The sequence below is a fragment of the Cervus canadensis genome, chromosome 16 (genome assembly GCF_019320065.1).
Source record: "Cervus canadensis isolate Bull #8, Minnesota chromosome 16, ASM1932006v1, whole genome shotgun sequence".
In the NCBI taxonomy this organism is placed as follows: domain Eukaryota; kingdom Metazoa; phylum Chordata; class Mammalia; order Artiodactyla; family Cervidae; genus Cervus; species Cervus canadensis.
The window spans coordinates 39,434,252-39,445,126 of record NC_057401.1 but is presented as its reverse complement, the minus strand read 5'-3'; the positions used below and the strand labels follow the sequence as shown (position 1 = coordinate 39,445,126).

At 41.9% G+C, this 10,875-nt stretch overlaps 1 pseudogene; it reads left to right on the top strand.

The window, feature by feature from the left end:
• Positions 1-1,306: 1,306 nt before the first annotated feature.
• On the top strand, positions 1,307-2,536 carry LOC122454172 (annotated as a pseudogene).
• The last annotated feature ends 8,339 nt before the right edge of the window (positions 2,537-10,875 follow it).

The window sequence follows — 10,875 nt, the reverse complement described above, 5'->3', positions numbered from 1 at the left end:
TCCATGGGAAAGAACAGTCTTTTCAAAACAAATGGTACAGAAATAACTGTCTATCCACATACCAATAAATAAAGTGGAAACCCTACCTTACACCATATACAAAAATTAACTTAAAATGGATCAAAGACCTAAATGTATAGCTAAAAATATAAAATGTTTAGATGAAAAATGGCATAAATCTTCATGCTATTGTATTAGGCAATGGTTTCTTCAGTTCAGTCGCTCAGTCATGTCCGACTCTTTGCGACCCCATGAATCGCAGCACACCAGGCCTCCCTGTCCATCACCAACTCCCGGAGTTTACTCAAACTCATGTCCATCGAGTCAGTGATGACATCCAGCCATCTCATCCTCTGTCGTCCCCTTCTCCTCTTGCCCCCAATCCCTCCCAGCATCAGGGTCTTTCCAATGAGTCAACTCTTCGCAGGAGGTGGCCAAAGTATTAGAGTTTCAGCTTCAGCATCAGTCCTTCCAATGAACACCCAGGACTGATCTCCTTTAGGATGGACTGGTTGGATCTCCTTGCAGTCCAAGGGACTCTCAAGAGTCTTCTCCAACACCACAGTTCAAAAGCATCAGTTCTTCAGTGCTCAGCCTTCTTCACAGTCCAACTCTCACATCCATGCATGACCACTGGAAAAACCATAGCCTTGACCAGATGGACCTTTGTTGGCAAAGTAATGTCTCTGCTTTTTAATATGCTATCTAGGTTGGTCATAACTTTCCTTCCAAGGAGTAAGCGTCTTTTAATTTCCTGGCTGCACTCACCAACTGCAGTGATTTTGGAGCCCCAAAAAATAAAGTCTGACACTGTTTCCCCATCTATTTCCCATGAAGAGATGGGACCAGATGCCATGATCTTAGTTTTCTGAATGTTGAGCTTTAATGGTTTCTTAGATATGACCAAAAACCCAAATTAGAAAACAAAAAAAGAGATAAATTGAACATTATTAAAAGAATACCATTAAGAAAATGTGCTTCAAAAAAAAAGAAAGAAAATGTGCTTCAAAGGACACCATCAAAAAAAAAAAAAAATCAAAAGTCAACTGGTGTAATGGGAAAAAAAAAATTATAAATCATATACCTGATAAAGAACTTATAGCTAGAATGTATAAAGAACTCTTACAACTGAATAATAAAAACACAAATAATCCAATTTAAAATAGGCAGAGAAAAAAAATTTTTTTTAATAAATAAATAAATAAAATAGGCAGAGTAGACAGTCGCCCTCCTGCCTCCTCCACCTGAGCAGTTAGAGGCAGAGTCCGGGAAGCCAGTCCAGAGCCAGAAGAAGTGCAGCCACTGGATGGAGCACCTGCAGGCCCACAGCGTACCCCAGGATTAGTCAGAGGCCCTGACGGAGGCCTGGCTTCCCAGGTGCCTCGAGTGGTAAAGAGCCCACCTGCCAATGCAAGAGACTTAAGAGACGTGGGTTTTATCGCTGGTTCGGGAAGATCCCCTGGAGGAGGGCACAACAACCCACTCCAGGATTCTTGCCTGGAGAATCTCATGAGCAGAGGAGTTGCAGCCAACAGTTCACAGGGTGGCAGAGTCGGACACGACTGAAGAGACTTGGCACGCACACCCATGAAGGAGGCCACCACGGAGGTGCACACCCAGGAGAAGAACGCAGGGCTCCCGCAGAGCTGTCAGAAGGGCGAGGGTGACCCCAGACGGCTGTAAACTGGTGATGGCGTCTCGGTACCGCGTCTCTTTGGCCCTGGAGGAGCAGATAGAACACAACCAGGAGAACCCGGTCTACGCCCCGCCTCAGCTTCCCGAAAAGCTGCACCGCAGGGCCGCCCTGGAACAGGACGCGGCCTTCCGGTACGGGCCCGCGGCAGGAGGGCATCCCGTATGCGCAGGCCACCTAGCGCTGGAGCTGCTGGTGGCCCACGCCTACACCCGCTACCTGGGCGACCCGTCCGGGGTGCCATGTCCTCAAAAAGATCGCTCAGAAGGCCCTGGGCCTGTCCAGCTCCGGAGGGCCTGGCCTTCTTCACTTTCCCCAACATGACCAGCGCCACCGAGTTCAAGCAGCTAGTTGTACGGCTCCCGCAAGAACACTCTCGAGAAGATCCCTGAGGTGGGGCAGAGGGTCCTGCACGAGGCCAAGACCGCCTTCCTAGGCAACATGCAGCTGTTTAAGGAGTTGCAGGGGCTGCTGACCCCACAATGCCAAGGTCTAGGACCACTTGCGGACACCAGACCTCCGCAGGTGAGCTGGGAGCAAGGCGCAAGACTCCACTCCCACCAAGGCGTCCAGGAGGAAGCCCCAGCCCAGCATCATCTCCAAGACGCCGCTTGTGCGATGGGTCCTCGCGTTCAGCTTTCTGATAACCACGGTCAACTTGGGGCTTTATGCCATGTGAATGCAAGCGTGCTGGCTCCTGGGGGCCATGAACTCTTTCTGGGAAGGGACTCCGCTAACTTTTCCCACCTTGGGCATGGGGCGGGGGAGGGGCAGTTGTTGGGGCCCCTACTGTCTCCCTGCGTCCCTCTCTCTGGAAGGAGCCTGCGACATCTTCCCCAACCAATAACACTCCAGTCAGTGACCTGAACTTTAGAGTGGGAGGAGGGGTCCTGCCCAGCCCCTCAGCAACCTCCCGGTCCTGTCCAGTTCCTGCAGCAGAGCCCAGAAGATGTAGCCAGAAGGGACAGCTGTCCCGAACCTCTGAATGCCCTAGGTCTGAGGTCTCCTTTTGACCCCTCGCCCTGTGGGCCATGGCAGTTTTTGTATAACTGTTCAAAGATGTTGTGTCTTGTGTTTCAGTCTTGTTTTTGTTGGAGCCACTTTTTCTTCCCATCTCAGACTGAACTGTGGTATTTTGTTGTGCTCTATTATGTTTTTATAGCAGGGTTGGGATGGGATGTGAGGGCTGGGGAGGGAGATGTTTAACAGGTCCATGGCCTTGGTTGCTAACATTTATGCCAAATAATAAACTACATGACCTGACTGAAAAAAAATAGGCAAAGTATAGGTATATACTTTCCAAAGAAGATAAAAGAATAGTCAATAAGCAAATGAAAAGATGCTCAATATCATCAGGAAAGAGCAAATCAAAATCGTAATGAGATACTACTTCACACCCCTGGAATGACTATAATAAAAAAAATTATATTAACAAGTATTATAATGTGGAAAAACTGGAACCCGAGTAGAACTTATTATAAGATAAAACCATTTGGCAAAGGTTTTAACATCAAGTTACCATATGACCCAGCAATTCCATGTCTACGTATATACCCAAAATAAATGAAAACATATTTTACACAAAAACCTATAAGTGAATATACATAGTGTCATTATTCATAATAATAGGGGAAAAAAAGTAGGAACAACCCAAATACATCAACTGATATTGATGAATAAAATGTACTATATGTACATCACAAAATATTAGGCAACAAAATGCAAGTGCTGATACATGCTATAGCATGGATAAACTTTGAAGACCTTATGCTATCTGAAGGAGCCAGTCATAAAAGATCACATACTGTGCAGTTCTCTTTATAGGAAATGTCTAGAATGAGCAAATCTATAGAAATGGAGAGTGGATTAGTGATTGCCCAGGGCTGGGGAGACTGGAAAGGGATGGGGAATGACTGTTAAATGGGTCCCAAGTTTCTTTGGGGGATGATGAGAATGTTCTAAAACTAATAGTGACAGTTGCACAATTCTGTGAAGATACTGAGAACTACTGAATTATAGACTTTAAAAGGATGAATTGTGTGGTATGTAGATTATATTCCAATAGATCTGTTATTAACAAAATGTAGGGATCTTTGAATTAGGTCTGGCTACAAGCATGTTCCAAGATGCTGTATTATTGAGAAAAATTTTTTTGGATTTTTTTAAAATGTACTTTTTGTAATAGGGGCTTCTTAATTATTAATTCAAAATGTCTTGAACAAGTTGGCTCTTTGGTGATGAATAATAAACATACTTTTGAAATAATAAAACATAAGCTCATAGTTTTAACCAATAAATTTGGATGAGGATTTAAAATTTTAAACAAATGTAGAACAAGGTTTTTTTGTTTAACTTCATTGAAGATTATAGTAAGAAAACAAATAAACGTCAAAGAAATACACAGACTAGATAAACTGTAAAAATATTTTTAGTTCTTTATGTAACAGTCTGTCACACAAATTCTAGAATTATATAGTTTAAGGAGCTCTCAAGGGATCAAAGAATAGCAAGGAGAGATAAGAAAGTCTTAAGTGAACAATGCAAAGAAATAGAGGAAAACAATAGAATAGCAAAGACTAGAGATCTCTTCAAGAAAATTAGAGATACCAAGGGAACATTTCATGCAAAGATGGACACAATAAAGGACAGAAACAGTAAGGACTTAACAGAAGCAGAAGAGATTAAGAAGAGATGGCAAAAATACACAGAAGAATTGTACAAAAAAGATCTCAATGATCCAGATAACCATGATGGTGTGGTCACTCACATAGTGCCAGACATCCTGGACTGTGAAGTCAAGTGGACCTTAGGAAGCATTACTACCAACAAAGTTAGCAAAGGTAATGGAATTCCAGCTGAGCTATTTCAAATCCTAAAAGATAATGCTGTTAAAGTGCTGCATTCAATATGCCAGCAAATTTGGAAAACTCAGCAGTGGCCATAGGACTGGAAAAGATCAGTTTTCATTCCAATCCCAAAGAAAGAAAAAAAAGTGAAAGTGTTAGTCACTTAGTTTTATCTGACTTTTTGTGACCTTGTGGACTTCAGGCTGCCAGGCTCCTCTGTCCATGGAATTCTCTAGGCAAGAATAGTTGAGTAGGTTGCCATTCTCTTCTCCAGGGGATCTTCCTGACCCAGGGATTGAACCTGGGTCTCCTGCACTGCAGTCAGGTTCTTTACTACCTGAGCCACCAGGGAAGCCCAATTCCAAAGAAGAGCAATGCCAAAGAATCTTCAAACTACCACATAATTGCAGTCATTTCACATGCTAGCAAGGTAATGCTAGCATAATAATCCTTCCAACTTAGGCTTCAATAGTACATGAACTGAGAACTTCCAGATGTACAAACTGGCTTTAGAAAGGCACAGGAATCAGAGGTCAAATTGCCAACATCTGTTGGATCATAGAAAAACCAAGAAAATTCCAGAAAATCATCTACTTCTGCTTCATTGAGTATGCTAAAGAGTTTGTGCAGATCAAAACAAATTGTGGAATATTCTTAAAGAGATGGAAATGTCGGACCACCTTACCTGCCTTCTGAGAAACCTGTACACAAGCCAAGAAGCAACAGTTAGAACCAGACATGCAAAAATGGACTGATACAAAATTGCGAAAGGAGTATGTCAAGGCTGTATATTGTCACCATACTTATTTAACTTCTATGTAGAGTACATCATGTGAACTGCTGGGCTGAGTGAAGCACAAGCTGGAATCAAGATTGCCAGGAGAAATATCAATAACCTCAGATATGCAGGTGACATCACCCTAATGAGAGAAAGTGAAGAGAAACTAAAGAGCCTCTTGATGAAGGTGAAAGAGGAGAGTGAAATAGCTGGCTTAAAACTCAGCATTCAGAAAATGAAGATCATGGCATCCAGTCCCATCACTTCATGGCAAACAGATGGGGAAACAGTGACAGTTTATTTTCTTGGGCTCCCAAATCACTGCAGATGGTGACTGCAGCCATGAAATTAAAGGGTGCTTGCTCCTTAGAAGAAAAGTTATGACAAACCTAGACAGCGTATTAAAAAGAAGAGATATCACTTTACCAAGAAAGGTCCATATAGTCAAAGCTGTGGTTTTTCCAGTAGTGATGTATGAATGTGAGAGTTGGACCATAAAGAAAGCTGAGCACCAAAGGACTGATGCTTTTGAACTGTGGTGCTGAAGAAGACTTGAGAGTCCCTTGGACAGCCAGGAGATCAAACCAGTCAATCCTAAAGGAAATGAACTCTGAATATTCATTGGAAGGACTGGTGCTGAAGCTGAAGCTCGAATACTTTGGCCACCTGATGCAAAGAGCCAACTCATTAGAAAAGATCCTGGTGCTGGGAAAGTTTGAGGGCAGGAGGAGAAGGGGGTGACAGACGACAAGATGGTTAGATGGCATCATCAACTCAGTGGACATGAGTTTGAGCAAGCTTCAGGAGACAGTGAAGGACATGCCAGGGAAGCCTGGCATACTGCACTCCTTGGTGTCACAAATAGTGGGACACAACTGAGTGAACGACAACATAACATGGGATCAAACAATTTACAATTCTGAAATTTTTCCAACTGCCAACTCATTTTTCCTGGAATTCTAGAGAGGCAAGATTCCGTGGCTTTACCAGGTAGTTTAGTACCTATCCAGTGTGATCAGTAGAAGTCTTCCAAACTTTTAAGTTAAATCCTTAATTGTTAGTCTTTATAAGGCAGATACGAAAGCTGTTGGCATGGAGATAAGGAATCTTCTGAGTCACTAAGATCTCTACTATGACTGGAAGTTTTAGACCAAAGTAATCCTTTTGGAATTTTACCCCAGGCTCCTCCGTCCTCTGGAATTCTCCAGACAAGAATACTGGAGTGGGTAGCCATTCCCTTCTCCAGGGGATCTTCCTAACCCAGGGATCAAATCTAGGTCTCCAGCATTGCAATTCAGTTCAGTCACTCAGTCATGTCCGACTCTTTGCGACCCCATGAATCGCAGCACGCCAGGCCTCCCTGTCCATCACAAACTCCCAGAGTTTACTCAAACACATGTCCATTGAGTCGGTGATGCCATCCAGCCATCTCATCCTCTGTCGTCCCCTTCTCCTCTTGCCCCCAACCCCTCCCAGCATCAGGGTCTTTTCCAATGAGTCAACTCTTTGCATCAGGTGGGCAAAGTATTGGAGTTTCAACTTCAGCATCAGTCCTTCCAATGAACACCCAGGACTGATCTCCTTTAGGATGGACTGGTTGGATCTCCTTGCAGTCCAAGGGACTCTCAAGAGTCTTCTCCAACACCACAGTTCAAAAGCATCAGTTCTTCAGTGCTCAGCCTTCTTCACAGTCCAACTCTCATATCTATACATGACCACTGGAAAAACCATAGCCTTGACCAGATGGACCTTTGTTGGCAAAGTAATGTCTCTGCTTTTTAATATGCTATCTAGGTTGGTCATAACTTTCCTTCTAAGGAATAAGTGTCTTTTAATTTCCTGGCTGCAATCACTATCTGCAGTGATTTTGGAACCCAAAAAAATAAAGTCTGACACTGTTTCCACTGTTTCCCCATCTATTTCCCATGAAGAGATGGGACCAGATGCCATGATCTTAGTTTTCTGAATGTTGAGCTTTAAGCCAATTTTTTCACTCTTCTCTTTCACCGTCATCAAGAGGCTTTTTAGTTCCTCTTCACTTTCTGCCATAAGGGTGGTGTCATCTGCATATCTGAGATTATTGATATTTCTCCCAGCAATCTTGATTCCAGCTTGCATAGCGTTTCTCATGATGTGCTCTGCATATAAGTTAAATAAGCAGGGTGACATTATACAGCCTTGACGTACTCCTTTTCCTATTTGGAACCAGTCTGTTGGTCCATGTCCAGTTCTAACTGTTGCTTCCTGACCTGCATATAGGTTTCTTAAGAGGCAGGTCAGATGGTCTGATATGCCCATCTCTTTCAGAATTTTCCACAGTTTATTGTGATCCACACAGTCAAAGGCTTTGGCATAATCAATAAAGCAGAAATATATGTTTTTCTGGAACTTACAGCATTGGAAGTTCCAGCATTGCAGGCAGATTATTTACTGTCTGAGCCACCAGGGAAGCCTATAATCTTGGAATTTACTTCAGGTTTAAGTATAATCCTGAACCCTTCTGTTGCACTAAACATTCTCCCTTTTTCTCAGCTCAATGGAATCTGAATAGCTTACTTACTGATACCTAGGAAAACAGTTCCTTATACACATATACAAATTTAATGTGTCCTTTGCCCTACCTTCTCTGAATAAATTATCCTTAGTTCCCTGAGTCGACCAGGAAAATAAATGCCTTTCTTATCCAAGATTTTAAATAAATCACAGTTTGATAGAATGAACTGACCCTTAGGGGGGGAAAAATTATTAGAGTATAGTTGATTTACAATGCTGTGAAGAATTGACCTTCTAAAGAATGTCTCCCTCTTTCCACAAACCACAAATTTTCCTTCTAGGAACAGAGGTTGCTTTCCAGTCAAAGGATTGAATGCTGACGCTTCCTGAGTAGCTCTATTAGCTTTCTGTGCTGTAGAACAAATAGAAGACCTTTCAATATTATCTCACAGTTTCTGTGGCGCTGGCATCAGACACAGCTTAGCTGGATTCTCTACTCTGGGGCTTAAAGGGAGGCCATCATGATGTCAGCTGAGCTGCATTCTTATCTGAAGACTCAACTGGGAAAGAACCAGCTTCCAAGTTTGCTTGGGTTATTGACAGAACCACTTCCAGACGACAATAGAGCTGAGGGCTTCTGTTTGTCATTGGCTGTTGGCTGAAGGCCACCCTTGGCTCCCAGAGGCCGCATGCGGTTTCCTGCTGAATAGCCTTCTTCAGCGTGGCTGCCTACTTCATCAAGCCGACAAGGAGAATGCCTAGCGTGAATCTGTCAACGTCATGGAGTTTTATAGAATGTAATGTTGTCATGGGAACGACATCCCGACACTCTTGCCATATTCCATTGGTTAGAAACAGTCATTAGTTTCAGCCCAAACTCAGGAGGACAGATTACATGAATGCATGAATACCAGTAAACAGGGATCACTGGAGATCACCTTTGGGTCTGCCCAGCACAGCCGACTTGAATCCTTTCTTCATAGAGATGGAGTATGTGACTGAACAAATTAATAAAGAAAGGCTAACCTATCTTTCAGTATTTTATGTTATCTATTTTCTTTCTTCATTACTCCTCAGAATAGCATTTACATGAGTTATTTATTGCTCTTTAACAAACCATGTCCCCCAAATAGTGGCTTAAAACAGCAACTGTTTGATTATTATTCTGAGGGTCAGCAATTTGGGCTGGCCTCAACTGGGCTGTTCTGCTGGTCTCCCATGGGGTTACTTGTATGGCAAGAGTCAAACTGCAGCTTGACCTGGGTTGGTTGCTTTAACACAGATTCATTCGCATCTATGGAAATTGGTGCTGGCTGTAGGTCTCCAGTAGGCTGGCCTGGTCTTTACATGGCATCTGAGTTCCAGGAGGCAGAGAAGGGACAAAGGTCATATGTTGTACAATATCATTTCTGTCACATTCTATTGATCAAAGGTGAGCCCAGATGCAGCAAGTGGGGAAATAGATTCCACCTCTTTTCCTTTCTAGACTTGTGTGAATTTCAAAACAGAGACCCCTGCAAGCTATTTACCTGATAGCTACTACAAACTATCCATCCTCACATACAGAGCATTTCTTAGCTGGTTAAAGATTCAGCAGCATTTCATGTTTGTTATTGCTAAAGTAGCTAATTGATCTTTGCTTAAATAAGCTACTATCTCCACATATCTTCGCATGTTAGTCTGAAATGTTGCTAGGTTTATTCTTTTAATAAACGTCCATTTTAAATATTGCTAGTTGTTTTCCTTTTTCTTTCAAATTTTTATTTTGATAAATACTTCTAAGCATTTAGTAAATAAACCATAAAAGTTTTAGATGAACACTCTGTAGGTGAACTCTTTTGTAACACTGAAAAGGAGAATCTTTTCTTACTATCACATAAAATCCAGAATCATGAAAGAAAACACTAGTAAATTCGATTCCATAAAAATCAAAGATTTCTGAATAAAAAAAAATCACAGTCAAGACACATGGCAAATGGCAGCACAACAGTTTAACAGATCGTTCCCATAAAAAGAGTTGGCTCTTAAATATGACAAAAAGCTGACTTTATTAATAATGAAGGAACATTAAAAGTACACCAATAAAACCATCTCACCAAATAGTATGGAAATATAACATGTAGGCAAAAGCATGGCGAAACCATGTATGAAATGACACATGTAGGTGGCTGTTCATTGTAATGTAGAAGTGAAAGACTGGAAAATAATAGTCCGATGGATCATCAATGGAAGAGTGATTAACACAATGGAAGACCATATCCTGTGAAAATGAGTGAGGAAGTTCTCTGTGTGCTAAAAAGAAAAGATCTCTGATGTACATTGTATAGAGAAAAATACAAATAACAGAAAGGTTTACATAATACGCTGCCTTTCCTGTAAGAAAGTGAACAACAAAAGAATACATATTCATATTTTGTTTATATGTGTATTGTTAAAGCCCTGAAAAGATACAGACAAAATTAACAAAAAGTAGTACATGACGTGGGAGATAAAATAGGACACATTGGTGAACAAGTAGATGATGTATTAGGTTTCTCTATGTGGCATAACACTGTTTAAAAAAATCTAAGCAAAAAAAAAAAAATCTAAGCATACATGTATCTGTTATTTATATTCAATTTTATACTTTTTCAAAATGTCAGTTCTATTGAGATATAATTCATATATATACAATTTACCTATTTAAGTTGTACAAATTAACGTTTTTTAGTGTATTCACAGAGTTGTACAACCATCACCACAATCCATTTTAGAACTTTTTCATCACCTCCACCCGAAAAAGCACCTACTCATAGCAGTCATTCCCCTCTGCTCCCAAACTCACTCCCTTGGCCCTCACAACCACGAATCTACTTTTTAACTTTTACTTAGTTATTTTTGACAGTGCTGGGTCTTTGTTGCTTCATGTTGGCTTTCTTTAGTTGTGGCAAGTGGTGGCTACTGTTCGTTATGGTGCAAGGGCCTCTGCTGAGGGGACCTCTCTTGCTGCAGAGCATGGGCTCTAAGTGCGCAGGCTCGGGAGTTGTGGCTTCCAGGCTCTAGAGAACAGGCTCAGTAGTGGTGGC